Below are 13,845 nucleotides of genomic sequence, written 5' to 3'. Positions count from 1 at the left end.
AGGAAGCACATTAGAAAATAAGCCAACCCTTTCCATAATGCCCAGTGAGGACAGGATTAAAGCAACTAGATTTTTGTTGTGCTGTTCCAATCAGACTCTCTTCAACAATGGAGTTGCCTCTTCCCATTCAGATAAATACAGGACAAAACAGAAACCTTTGTAGCGTGGGGAATGCCTAAGACACTGTTGGCTAGACTCTGGTGAAGTCCTATCATTGCAATTTACTTCATGTCAAGGGGGCTGGTGAGGTGCTAATTATTTTTTTCCCTCCTAGGCAGTGGAGGAGGGGTAGAGGAAGCTGAATCTCTGGATTTAGGTGACTAGGTGGACTTCATTTTTAAAAATTCAAACACAAAAACCCAAGTAGATTGATCAGGGGTTAATTCTTTGTTTTATAGAGAGGAGTCTCTAAAAATAGCAACTACCTGAGTGCTATTGAATTCACCTTTGTTTACAGATCGACTATACTGTTCTTAGCTTGGAGCCTGAGAGTCAAGTATTCAGATTCCCAGCCAGTTGCAAACTAGTTCCTTTATCAAGCTCCAAGTCAGAGGGCTTCCCTGAGTTCCTCAAAAGTGCTGTCCCCTCCTCTTCTGGCCTTGTCTACCCTCCATCTCCCCTGCCCCATCCTGCTTTCTGCAGGGTTTGCTTCCCCCCACACCCCTCCCCTCAGCTTCAATGTCTCATCTTCTCGAAGGTAGCTGTTTAGAATGATTTGGGCTGCAAAAGGAAATCTTATTAAAAGTGGCCCAAGCCAACAAATCTTTATAACCTGCTAAAAAGAAGTTCGGAGTAAACAGTCCACGGCTGGTACCATGGCTCAGCCATGTCATCAAGGGCCCAGGAGCCTGTCCCTCTTGCTCTACCCCCGGAATATATGACTTCCGTATTCATTCATCTCAAGATGTCTGTTCCACGCCCAACATCACATCCTGCTGCAGGCATGGAGGAGCTAAGGGCGCAGAAAGGCTTTCTTCCTGTGAGGCTTAGCTTTTTTATTCAGGAAAGGCCCCTGTCCCCAGAGGCGCCTAACTATATCTAATTGGTTAGAACTGCGCCAGATGCAAGGGAGTCTGGAAAATCATGATTAGCTTCCCAACCTCGATCGTAGAGGAAGGCAAGGGAGAAGGGGGGATGTGAATAGCTTCTAGGCAGCCAAACCTGCCGGAGTATGTGCCTGCCCCAGTTATTCAGTCATAGTTCCCTGCTCTTCTCTTCATGGTATTGATCATGGTTTGCAGATGTACATTTGTAATCCCACTGGAATATATACATATTCCCTAGCTGGGTCTCTCACCACTGCATTGCCAGAACCTTGCTCTGTGCCTCATGAATGGCAGGCACTTAATAAATATTGCTTCTGTCGCGGGCTGCTTGGCTTCTAAAAGAAGAGAGACAGAGAAGCTCCCTCTGAAATTATCGTGGAATCACAGCCTCCTGGGAAAATATGATTCTGCTTATAAAATTTGATGTCCACATAGCTCCTTTCTATTTATTAAAATTATTTCAAATATAAAGAGAGGTAAAATATAAATGAAATGGAATACTGAACATTCAAATACCCACTACCCAGCTCTATCAGATTTGCAGATTTTGCCATAGGCCTTTGTGGTCAGTGGAGGCTATTGTGTTTTGACAAAAAAAACCTTTCCAATACAGCTGAAGTCCCTGTGTCCCTTCCCCTGGCTCCATGCTCCTGCTGCTACTCCTGCCTTTCTCTCACTGGAGGTAAACAGTATCCTGAATTTGGGTTTACCAGGCTATGCTTTTATACTATGACTGTATACATATCCATAAGCAATATAAAACTATAGGGTATCATTGTACATGTTTCCCAGCTGTATATAAATATTCTACTTTGTATAAAAACTATAATGAATTATATGAATATTAAAAGTATTATTCTCGAGAAACTTCTTTCTCTGGAGTCACTGTCTGGGTTCTCCACCCGGTCTTAGGACTGAGCACCCTGCCAACCACATCAGAGCTGTTTCCACAGGATTCCTTTTGGAGCAGAGTCAGAATGAGTGTCTGGAACCCACCCAGACTCCTGGGCCTGGCGGGAATGAGCCTGCTGAGGGATGAGACCCTGGTCATCTCCATTTTGGAGTATCTGCCCACCGAGCTCTTCCCACCACTGTTCATTTTGGCCTTCTGTGGGAGACACAGTGAGGGCCTGAAGGCCATGGTGCAAGCCTGGCCCTTTGTCCGCCTGCCTCTGGGGGGTCTGATGCAGATGCCTCACCGGGGGACCTTACAAGCAGTGTTGGACGGTATTGATGTCCTAGTTGCCCAGCAGGATCGCCCCAGGAGGTGCAAACTGCAGGTGCTGGATTTAAGCCATACTGGACAAGACTTCTGGAGAAAGTGGTGTGGAGATGGGGCCCATGGGTACTCAAGCACTCTGATGGTACCAGGGGCTGCGGACAAGTCAAGGGCAGAGCAGTCCTTGGCTCCCGTGGCTGTGTTCATAGAACTTCACCTCAAAGAAAGGACCATGGATAGATTCCTCACCTACCTCATCAGGTGGGTGGAGCAGAGAAAAGTTTCCATACACCTGTGCTGTAAGAAGCTGAGGATTCTTTCAATGCCCGCGTAAAATATTATGACGGTCCTGAGTAGGGTGCAACTGAACTGTATCCAGGAGGTGCAAGTGAACTGCACCTGCCATCTGTCCACCCTGGCCGTGTTTGCTCCTCTCCTGGGCCAGATGAATAAAGTGCAGAGACTCCTTCTCTCCCACATCCATGTCTCTGCACTTGAGGAGCTGGAACAACAGCACATTGTCCAAATCACCTCTCAGTTCCTCAGGCTGCACCACCTCCGGGATCTCTGCATGGAATCTCCCTCCTTCCTTGAAGGCTGTCTGGATGAGATGCTCAGGTGTCTGACAACCCCCTTGGACAACCTTGCAATAACTCACTGCCTCCTTTCAGATTCAGACTTGAGCCATCTGTCCCAGTGTCCGAACATCAGTCAGCTAAAGGGCCTGGATCTGAGTGGCGTCACCTTGACCTACTCTAGTCCTGAGCTCCTCCCGGTTCTGTTGGAGAAAGTTGCAGCCACCCTCCAGGAACTGTACTTAGATCAGTGTGGTATCATGGACTCCCATCTTGAGACCATCCTGCAACCCCTGAGCCGCTGCTCCCAGCTCACGTTCTTCAGCCTGCGTGGAAACCTCCTCTCCATGGCCGTCATGGAGAAGCTGCTGCAACACACCCCCGGGCTGCCCAGTTTAAGTCAAGAGCTGTATCCTGTCCCTCAGGAGAGTTATAGCTCTCAGGGAATCCTCCAACCTGGGAGACTTGCACAGTGTCGGGCTGAACTGTTTGAGATTCTGAGAGTCTTAGGACATCCCAGGATCATTTGGATTAGTTCCAGCCCCTGTCTGCACTGTGGAGATAACACATTCTCTCATCCCCAGCCCATCGTATACCGCTGAAATACCCTAACTACTTGGGTGCATCTGTCAAAAGCTTTCTTCTGAGCACTTGGAAACTGTTACCTAGGACGTAGTTGAATCATAAAGGGAAAACAGACCCAGGGTTTCAGATATCTGCTCAATGTAAATGTGAAAAGAAAAAGTGATTAAGCAAGGGTGCAGGATTGCAGAGGGAAAAGTTAACTCTGAGAATAGGCCTTTAGGGGACATGTGTCCTATAGAGTCAGAAATATGAATCCAAATTTCTTTAGGTGGATTCGAGCTTGAGACACATATGTTGGAGCTCTCCCTGGGTGGATTTTGTAAAGAAATGGTCAGAAATAAAGAGACCCTCAGTATAATTGAAAAAAAAAAAAAAAAAAAAAAGTATTATTCTCCAATATTTTTGAACTATCATGTTATTGATATTTAACCCTATTTTTGTAGGTACTGTTTCATTGTATAAATATACCACAACTTAGTTATCCTTTTTTCTCTCGGTATTTTGATTGACTGTTTACAGTCCTTTCCTATTACAAATAATGCTACCCATGATTAACTTTCTTCTACATATTTCTTTGTCCCACGTGTGAGAGTTTCTTGTTCTAAGGTATTTATCGAGGAATAAAGTTACAGGGTGAAGGAGGTATATTTCTTCAATTTTCTTTGTGCCAAAATTCTGTAGTGGATGAGAGAAACTGCTTCTGTACTCAACATTTGGTATCAGATTCTGATTTTTGTCAATCTATTGGTGTGAAATGGTATCTCATTCTTTTATTGTGTATTTCCCTGACAATGGGGAAGGTTGAGGACCTTTCAATAGGTATGTCAGCCAATCAGGTTTCCTTTTATGAAAATTGCCTATTCACATCCATTGCCCTTTTTAGGGGAACAGGGAGTTGTTTTTTTTTTTCTTACTGATCTGTAAAGTTCTTTATATATTCTGGATAGCAATCCTTTTTGTTAACACACAGTACAAATATCTTTCCCAGACTGTTGCTTGACTACTCATGTTGTTTACAGTGTTGCTTTGTGAATAGAAGTATTAAACTTTAATACAGTAAAATATACCAACTTATGACTTTGTGGTTTGGGCTTTTTATGTCTTATGCAAAAAATCCTTTTCTTTACGTCCAAAATCTTAAAGATATCATCCCATATTCTCTTTAAAAAGAGTTCAAGTTTTTGCTTCCCACAGTTAGTCCAGGTGGAATTATTTTTATGTAACATAAAGGGATCTAGTTTTATTTTTTCCACATGGATAACTAGCAATCGCAGCAGCGTTATTGAATGCTTCCTTTTTGATCATTGATTGATAATCAAGTTTCCATTTATGCCTGGGTCACTTTCTGGGTTCAGTATTATATTTCAGTGGCTGTTTTTCTATCCCTGGGTCAATAAGACACCGTGTGTATCACCATAGCTTTAGAGACATTATTGCATAGGGTTAGGTGCAGGGGCTCAGTACCTGCTTGGGTTTAAATCCTAACTCTGCCATTGCTTAGCCTTGGTACCTTGAGAGAGCTCCTTAATCTCTTTGTGCCCTCATTTCTTGCTTAACTGTAAAACGGTGACAATAATTGTACCAAACTCATAACACATGAAAGGTTTTGCCTGGCATTTAATAAATACTCAGTAAAAGTCAGCTGCTATTATTTTTAGCTGTAGCATCACTATTATTATTACTAATTGTGATATCTGATAGGTTGAGCCATGTCTGCCCTTTTCTTCTTCAAAATGGTCTTACTATTATTGACCTTTTGTGCTCTTTCAAATGGATTTCAAGATTGGCTTATAACGTCTCGCTGTTGAAAATTTGAATGTCGTTGCATTTATACATAGATTAATTTGAGCCTTCTTATCCATAAACTTGGTATACCTCTCTGTCTATTTAGTTCTTTGATGTCAATTGGAAAGTAATTTTATAATTTATTCCACAAAGATCAACACATATTTGTTATATTTTTTCTTAGCTATGTTTTAGTTTGTTGTTATTGTAAATGAGGTACTTTTTAATATTACTGTTCTTGAATGAGTTATTACTGCTGTGTAGAAATCCTATTATTACTTTTAGTTTGATCCTGTATCTAGCCACCTTGCTGAACAATGACTAATTCTAATGGTCTGTAGCTTCTCGTGGATTATTTACGCAAACACACTGATCTTTTACACAAAAATACAGTTTTGTTTCTGTCCTTCCATTATGTACCTCATTTTATTTTTCTTTTCTTACTGTGTTGACTGAGACCTCCTAACAGCATTAAAAAGGAGTAGTGATAGCAGGCATCCTTGTCTTATTCTACCTCTAATGGAGACATTGTTAAGTTTCATTGTTAAGTTTGATCCTGGGTATAGATTTTTGATAGATGATAATTATCAAGCTTAGGAAGTTCCCTTTTATTCTAATTTTCTAAGAGTTAAACACAAATGAATGTTAAATTTTATTAAATACTTTTTTGGCATCTATTGAGTTTATCATGGATTCTTTATTCTTTACTTTGTTAATATTATATAATGCGTCAATAGATTTTCTAATGTTAACATCTTTTACTTCTTAAAATAATACACATTGGTGTTCAAGAGTATTTCATAGAGATACCTGGGTCATTTCCTAAAGGACAAGAAACCCTAAGGTTTTTAAGCAATTATTATTTTTATTTTACTTTACATAAGTTTCTTTTTAGATCTTTGTGTCTTTAGTTCATAACTTCTTTATTTCTTTCACTTTTTTGCATTTCTACATTTTTAAAATGAAATATGTAAAACGTGTAATAGCAAAAGGTATGAACAGTGAGAGATGAAGTGGGTGGAAGTATTAGCTCTGCTTATTCTGGACCATGAAATAAGGGGGTAGAAGAACTTCCTATCAGCCAAGGATTTCTGAGGTAACTTGATCCCGGTGCCATAATGACCTTATTGGCTGAGTAGGTGAATCATGCTGGCCATTGGCTAAAAACTTGGTGAGGCCTATATTAAGAGTCATTTAGGAAACAGGCCCTTAACTGCTCCAGGTAACTGGGTCCTGCTTGTGAACTGGGAGGGCTTGTCCTCCTAGAAGCTGTCCTGGGTAGCACGGATGGTGGTGAAGAATGCATCTGCTCTTGTTCCCTTAGCTCCACTTTTGGTTTTTCCTCTGTTTTTATTCATCTTGGGTAATTGCATCATTTTTGAGACTCACATACCTGTGAAACCTTTTGTAGTTCTGATGCTCAGCAAAGAAACTATATTCTGTTCAATAATTAGAGCTTCCATATTACAAAATTATTTCAGTGTAATTGCTCTTGGTGGTAAAATGTCAGGTCAGGGTAGAAATATCGTTTTGATGGTTGTTGAGCAATCCTGTTTCTGAATATCTATCCTAATTATATGCACATATTCATACAATTACTGAGAAGTTACTGTACCAAAAAACTGTACACAAATAGTAACAATAATGCGATGTCCTGGTCTGTTGGCTTTAAAAAAGATTTCAGAAATGGATTAAAACATTTAATGTTAGTTTTTCATTCCAGGTTTTGTGAACCAACTGCCTTATTCCAATTGGAAATGTGTTACAAAGAGAAAGAATATTCTTTTCTCTTTCCTGCCTCATCATATAGAACATAGGGAGAAAGATACCAAACTCCTGGGAGTTATCTCTTTGATTAACTGTGAAGTAATAAACACAGGAAAGCAGCAACAATTCATGCAGTTGTGTACTAAATCTCCACCTTTGTGGTCTGCATTTGCCAGCTGTCTCCATATTTGACAGATAAGGTGCATCTGTGAATTTTAAGTTTCTCAGATTACAGTTAGATATGTAATGACTTTTCAAGTTATACACCTTCCCCCAAAACTTCTGCTACAGGGGGGAAAACCCAATTAAGCCAGCTTTACTCAGCTTCAAAACAAAACTTCAATGTGAAAATTGGCGGAAGAACTTAACTAATGAGGACACCCCTGCCCACCCTTGGAGAATGCTAGTGCTTGATGGAGCCAGTGCTTTCTGGGGACACAGGCTCTTCCTTCTCTTAAGGCTGAAGTCTGGAGGTTTACTTGGTTAATAAAGCCAGTTCCTTTAGACATACGGACTGATGCAGGGACTGCTGGAAATTAGTGTTTGGAACATTTGTTGCATGTAGTCTTATCAGCATTTATACTTATTGGATGAAAGTTATCTGAGGAACTGTATTAACTCAAAACAGGCCCATGAAGAGCACCGTTCAATGCTCTGAAGCAAAAGTAAATTCCAGCTATGTAAAAATCTTTGGGTTGCTAAGGACTGATTCCAGACTAGAAATACTTCCAATAACCATAATGACTATGATGATAAAAGTAACAAATATTGCCTGAGCGGATACCACAGTTAAGCACTCCCTAAACATTAAAGAGCATTAACTTGTACTCACGAAAAACATACATAATTGGTATTCTGTCATTTTACAGTTAGAAACTGAGGTTCAGACAAGTTGAGTAATTTACCCAAGGTTACCTAAATGTCCCCTTTGGCAGGTTAAATTCTTTGTCTTCGGTGTAATGGAAACAGAGGCATTGATTATTGCCTTTTATAAAATAGCCTTAATGCCCTTAAATGTAAAAGTTTCCTTGAATAATACAAGAAGGGAATTCAGGAAGACACTAGAAATGTCAGCTCATTAGGGTAAACGTATATTTCATTGTTAACGGGCACAGGAAATTCACGCAACGTGAAGTTACTGTATATCTTCAAGATGATTGTAATGTAATCAGGAAGATAAATACATGAGGAACTGCTTGAGATAATTTTTTTTAAATATCAGCAAAGGCAAAGTAGGCGAATGCTTGGAATTGAATTCTGTTTCCTCTGGACCCCATTTGTATCAGCTGCAAAACCAAAATGATGGGGGTAGGGTGGACAACTATTTCCCTTAAAACTTTCTTCCCACTTGCAAACCTATGTTGGTGATTCTAACGAGCGCATGTGAACAAATCAATGTGGAGAACACCGCAAAGCAAAGTGGGGCTGGTCATTTAAGGTCTGCTGGAGATGACATTTGAATCAGATCCAAAGAAGGTGAGTCACGTTGATTAGTTCTGATTTGGGGATAGGGCAGAGTGAGGATCATGAGCAACTGGAGAAAGAGTGAGAAAATAGCAGGTGTAAAGAAGGGAGCACGAGTGGCAGATTGAATGAATTTTTCTAGAGTAGATGGGTCAGGAACACTAAAGGAAGAAGTTGATAAAGAGCACATTAGAATTACCAGGAATCTATATATTTTTAAGGCCAGGGTCCCAGAATAACTGAATCAGAAACTCTGGGAGTAGGGCATTTTTATAGGTTTATTGAGATATATAATTCACACACCACATCCATCCATTTAAAGTGTACAGTTCAGTGTTTTCTGTATAGAGCTGTGCAACCATCACCACAATCAATTTTAGAACATTTTTATCACCCCCAAAGAGAAACTGTACCCTTAGCAGTCACTCCCAATATCCCTAATCCCTCTCAGTTCTAGGCAACCACTAATCTATTGTCTGTATAGATTTGCTTATTCTGTATAATTCATATCAGTGGAATCATACAGGCCTTTTGTGACTGGCTTCTTTCTTTAGCATTATGTGTTCAAGGTTTGTCCATGATGCAGTATGTATCAGCACTTTATTTTTTGTGGCAGAAAAATATTCCATTATATGGGTATATACCTATACATTTTATTTATTCATTTATCAGTTAATAGACATTTGGATTGTTTTTACTATTTTGGCTTTTGTGAATAATGCTGCTATGAGCGTTCATATACAAGTTTTTGTGTGACATATGTTTTTTGATTCTTTTGATATATACCTAGAACTAGAATTGCTGGGTCATGTGCTAACTCTATGTTTAACATTTTGAGAAACTATCAGATTGTTTTTCGGAGCAGCTGCACCATTTTACATCCCCAGCAACAACATATGAGAGTTCCAGCTTCTACGACTTCGTCAACTCTCATTATTATCTATCTTTTGGTAATAGTCACCCAAGTGGTTATGAAGTGCTATCTCGTTGTGGATTTGCTTTGTATTTCCTTGATGCCTAATGATGTTGGGCAACTTTTCGTATGCTTTTTGGCCATTTGTATATCTTCTTTGAAGACATATCTGTTCAAATCTTTTGCCCATTTGTCACTGGTCTTTTTGTTATAGAGTTGTAATAATTCTCTATATATTCTAGATAGAAGTTCCTTATCAGATATATAATTTAGAAATATTTTCTCTCATTCTTTGGGAGTCTTTCTACTTTTCAAGCACAAAAGTTTCTAATTTTGATGAAGTCCAACTTACCTATTTATTTTTTTGTCATTTGTGCTTTTGGTATTATATCTAAGAAGGCTTAGCCTAAGTCAAGGTTAGGAATATTTACTCCTGTACTGTCTTTTAAGAGTTTTATAGTTTCAGCTCTTACACTTAGGTCTCTGATCAATTTTTAGTTAATTTTTGTGTATGGTGTGAAGAACTTTATTCTTTTTCCTGTAGGTATGTAGTTGTCCCAGTACTATTTGTGAAAAAAATCTGTTTTTCCTCTATTGAATTATCTTGGCATTCGTGCGAAAAATCAGTTGAGTATTGCTGTATGGAGCAAATTTTGAAATCAAAAAGTATGAGTTCTCCAACCTTGTTTCCTCTTTTTCAAGAGTATTCCCTTGAATTTTCATATGAATTTTAGGATTAGCTTGTTGATGGGATATGGGTTTTTTCAAATTCCCCGGGTGATACTATGTGTAGTCAGGGTTGCAAACCACTAATATAGAACTGAGAGGAAGTCAAACAACATTTACTGATCATCTACTATGCATCTAGCTTTTGCACTGGGTAACTTACATTTTTTAAATCATTTGATCCTCGCAGTAACCCTGTGGGACAGACACGATTATCTCCAATTACAGGTAATAAATCTGAATCTAAGAAATGTTGTCTCGTCAATAGTTAGTAGTGATACTGAGATTTAACTAGGCTTTTGCATTAATTATGCTAACTCCCTTCCCAAGAAATGTAGATTAGATAAGCTGGAAACTAACTCTTGCACTCCTATGGCCTTTGTATCACTATTATACCATTCATAATATGTTAGAGTTTATATGTATGCTTCTTGCATTTGGAGAATGGGATTGGGCGGGGACGTTCCCAGCCAGAAGCAAAGAAGATAAGAAACTAAGTCCTGTTTTTTCAGTATGGCTACATCATCATAAGGTATGTAGGAGGAACATGACAAGAAATGAAGCTTCTTAGGCAGGAGGAGTCATGACGTTTCACAAATGACAGACTGTGATAAATATTTCCACCAGTACACAGGAACATGAAAAAAAGAAGGGCAATCTGCTGAGTTTTTAATAAAGCTAAATTTACTTAAAATACTTCTGAGATTATTTTCTTTCCTGGTATGTGCATCCACGTAAAATACATTCTTGTTAAATTATGTAGAGAGAGTATATAAACACTATTTGCTTTACTTATTGCTCTCCCGAATAATAATAAAAAGTTTGCAACCTTACCTAAGTCTTCCAAAATTATTTTGCTTTTCTGGTTCATGGAGTCCAAGTCTAGAAATCAAAGTATACTCAATAGGGAACTACTAAAGAATTTTGAGTGTGAAATGAAATGAAACCATATCTTTATGTGTAGTAAAGAGCACCCTTTCAACAAACTGTGTTAGGACAACTATGTATCCACATACAGAAGAATGGAGTTGGACCCTACCTCATACAATACACAGAAAGTAACAAAGTGGACTACTGACTTAAATGGAGTAAACAGAACTATAAAACTCCTAGAAAAAAACACAGGAGCAAATTTTTGTGATCTTGGATCAGGCAATAGTTTCTTACACCTGACACCAGAAGCATAAGCAACAACAGCAAAACAGATAAACTGGATTTCATCAAAACTAAAACCTTTTGTGCTTGAAAGGACACTGACAAGAAAATGAAAAGACAGTCCACAGAATGGGATAAAATATTTGCAAATTATTTATCTGATAAGGGGCTTGTATCTAGACTATGTAAAGAGTTATTACAGCTCAATAACAAAAAAGACAAATAACCCAATTTAAACATGGGCAAAAGATTTGAATAGACATTTCTCCAAAAAAATGTATGAATGGTCAAGAGCACATGAAAAGATATTCAACATCATTAGACATCAGAGAAATGCAAATCGAACCCACAATGAGATACCACTTTCTAACCACTTGGGTAACTATTATCAAAAGATAGATAATGAGAGTTGGCAAAGATGGAGAAACTGGAGCCCTCATACATTGCTGCTGGGATGTGAAATGGTGCAGCTGCTCTGAAAAACAATCTGATAGTTTCTCAAAATGTTAAACATACAGTTGTACATGTTCTAGTTACTTCACTCTAAGATAATGAAAACTTATATTCACACAAAAACTTGTACCTGAATATTCACAGCAGCAATGTTCATAATGGCCCAAAAGTGGAAACAGCCCAAATGCCTGTCAAGTAATGAATGTATTTTAAAAATGTGGTATATACATAAAATAGAATATTATTAAGCAATAAAAAGTACAGATAAATGCTACAACATGGGTGAACATTGTAAACATTATGCTAAATAAGTCAGTCAAAAAAGGCCATGTATTGTATAATTCCACTAATACGAAATATTCAGAATAGGCAAATCTATAGAGACAGAAAGGAGATTGATTAGTGTCTCCTAGGGCTGGGGCAGGTATGAGGAATGACTGCTAATGGGTGCAGGGTTTCTTTGGCGGCTGATAAAAATGTTCTAAATTAGGTCGGAATTGATACAAAACTTAGTGCATGTACTAAAACTCACCAAACTGTGTACTTTAAATGAATGAATAATATGATATGTGAGTTATAGCACAACAAAGTTGTTACAAAGAAAAAACAACAGGTTATTAAGTGTGAATGTGGAAGACAGGGTGTCAGAGACTGAAACTGTACATGAGGAAACAAGCTCAAGAATGTAGATACAGTCCTAAGATGTGATAAGTAGGGCTTGAACTAACATAGTGGTAACGGGGATGGTACAGCGAGAACAAATGCAGGATTATAAGGAGGTCACTGGGCAGGCTTTCCCAGCATCATCCCTGATGGGTGGCGAAACATCACTTTATTTTAAAACAGCCAGAGCTGAAGCCTCTGTCCATCACTTCTTATCCTCCCACTGGCCTAGTTGGAGAATCATTTTGATTCATTTTATTGTTTCTGAAGCAAAATTTACTTGTCTGCAACATCTATCCATTGTCTTTAATTCTGCCTTGTAAAAACAGATATGTTGCTGTGATAACTTTGGAAAACTTTGTTTAGTAAACGATCAGGATCTGTTGTGGATTATAGAATGTATACATGTTTGTACAATAAAGGTCAGAGAGATTAATTCTGTAATTAGAATTCTATTTTTGAAAAACTAAACTGTTAATCAGATTGCAGATGAAGGGATCAAACCCCCATGTGGTATTGACCCAGCTCTCTCACCATGAATACATCTGGACTATGCCTAAAAGGCCAAGCAGCCCCAGTGCCATGTGGGGCTTTACTGATGGCATCTCTCTGGAATACTGAGCAGGTACTATTGAGACTCCTGACATTCAGCTTAATCAAGAGGTGACCCTTTCAGGCAATCTAACAATATGTTTACATTACACAGACAGAATTTTTCTCTTAACATTCCATTAAATACTTAACTAACACCACTAAAGAAAAATACAGCCAACAACATAGCTGTATCAAAGTGAGAAATCAATCAGTTTTCAATCTTGTTTGGCAACACTCTCACCAAACCAGGCAGGCAGGAGACCTGTGGAAAGGGAGGGAGGGATGTTAGGCATTGAGCCAGAGATGAAATTAAATCTTGTCGGCCCATCTATTTTAAAATCTGCATCACTTTCCATGTCCTGCAAAGGGAAAGACCGAGAGAGGCAAATGCCTGATGTCTCTTTTGTCTGGAGAATCCAGAGGTATCTCAGAAGTCATGCTGATGGTTTCCAGCACTTTCTTTAAGATGTTGCTCTTTTTACCTGTACAGTTTTCTCCAGGATTCCCCAAAGGAAGATAGTACTTAGGATTTCAGAGTCTCAGCATCACCCTGATGAAAAGGTTAGGCATATTTAGTAACCAATTTAATTTTCACACCCCAAAGGGGTAGAAATCACAACGGTAACAACAATAATACAAATATTTTACATTGATTTAGCAGGGTGCAATTACAAAATACTTTGCATGTATTGCCTTATTTAATTTACACAGTGGAGAAAACTGTACTGGTTTGACGGTTCAATATATGTTTTGTTTGATTTTACTGTGAGAAAACGTGAAGCAAAAATTTTTCCTCCACAGAAAACTAAAGGCCATAGAAGGGATCTTAGCACAGCTTCCATGAGAGCGCTCAGTAGTTTTCTTTCTTCCTCCTGCCCCTGCAAAGAGACGTTGGCTAAG

At 38.8% G+C, this 13,845-nt stretch overlaps 1 protein-coding gene and 1 pseudogene across 1 annotated transcript in view; both read left to right on the top strand.

The window, feature by feature from the left end:
* ST6GALNAC3 (ST6 N-acetylgalactosaminide alpha-2,6-sialyltransferase 3) overlaps nt 1–13,845 on the top strand; it is a 591,033-nt gene that overhangs the window by 494,920 nt on the left and 82,268 nt on the right. The gene's annotated exons all lie outside the window — the stretch shown is intronic.
* On the top strand, nt 2,066–3,442 carry LOC103087093 (melanoma antigen preferentially expressed in tumors pseudogene; annotated as a pseudogene).

This window comes from Lipotes vexillifer, unplaced genomic scaffold (assembly GCF_000442215.2).
Source record: "Lipotes vexillifer unplaced genomic scaffold, Lipotes_vexillifer_v1.1 scaffold419, whole genome shotgun sequence".
Lineage (NCBI taxonomy): Eukaryota > Metazoa > Chordata > Mammalia > Artiodactyla > Lipotidae > Lipotes > Lipotes vexillifer.
Note: the sequence above shows the minus strand (reverse complement) of the source record. Positions and strands in the feature narration are given on the sequence as shown.